This window comes from Heterodontus francisci, unplaced genomic scaffold (assembly GCF_036365525.1).
Source record: "Heterodontus francisci isolate sHetFra1 unplaced genomic scaffold, sHetFra1.hap1 HAP1_SCAFFOLD_148, whole genome shotgun sequence".
Classification (NCBI taxonomy): Eukaryota; Metazoa; Chordata; class Chondrichthyes; order Heterodontiformes; family Heterodontidae; genus Heterodontus; species Heterodontus francisci.
The window spans coordinates 2609763-2610772 of NW_027142345.1; the positions used below are offsets into that span (position 1 = coordinate 2609763).

General features: G+C 43.3%; 1 non-coding gene across 1 annotated transcript; it reads left to right on the forward strand.

Moving 5' to 3' along the window:
- On the forward strand, positions 1 to 73 carry trnaf-gaa (transfer RNA phenylalanine (anticodon GAA)). The gene has a single exon. It is a non-coding gene; the product is annotated as a tRNA-Phe (tRNA).
- Positions 74 to 1010: the final 937 nt, after the last annotated feature.

Genomic DNA, 1010 nt, shown 5'->3' on the forward strand with positions numbered 1-1010 from the left:
GTTGAAATAGCTCAGTTGGGAGAGCGTTAGACTGAAGATCTAAAGGTCCCTGGTTCAATCCCGGGTTTCAGCAATTTTGCTTCCTTATGTGTCCCTTGCCTTGGTTCTGATTTTCCGGTTGCACAATTTACTTTGAAATTATTTACCAAGCACCAGTGGATTGAATTTGAGAAACAACACAGAGTCATTTACAGCACAGAAGGTGGTCGTTTGGCCTATCACGTCCATGCTGGCTCTCCCCGGAGCAATCTAGTCAGTTCCACTCACCAGCTCGGTCCCTTTCCTCCTGCAAGTTTCTTTCCTTCAAGTATCCATCTAATTTCCTTTTCAAATCATTGATTGTCTCTGCTTCCACCACACTCGTGGGCCAAGACATTACTACCCACAGCATAAAAAATTCCACCTCATCAAGGATGGGAAATACTTACATTTTCTATATTTGCTTATTCTCTATTTCTATGAGAATAGACTGACAGTCAACATGAAAGGAAACCCAAAAATCTTCGAGCAGCATGTAAATGATAACTGGGTAGTAAGAGGTTGAGTCGGGCCTATGAGGGACAAAAAGGATAATATAAGCTGAGAGGTGCAGGGCAATGTTAATCTACTTAATGAGTACTTTGTATCAGTGATCACTAAGGAAGTGGAATTTGACAAAATATCAGTCGAAGTGAAGAGAGTAGAGGCAATGGAGAGAGTACAAATTAGGAGAGGGAGGTACTAAAAAGGCTGGCTGTGCTTAGGGAAGATAAATCACCTGGTCCGGATGGCTCACATCCCAGGTTGCGAAAAGAAATGCGGATGCAGATAACGCAAGGGCTTGCTATAATCTTCCAATCTTCCCTGGATACGGGGGAGGTGCCAGAGGATTAAACAGTGGCAAATGCGACACCCTTATTCAAGAAAGGGTGTAAGGACAGTCCGGGTAACTACAGGCTAGTTAGATTAACAGCAGCGGTGGGTAAGGTTTTGGAAAGAATAATCAGGGTAAAAAATCAACAGTCACTTGG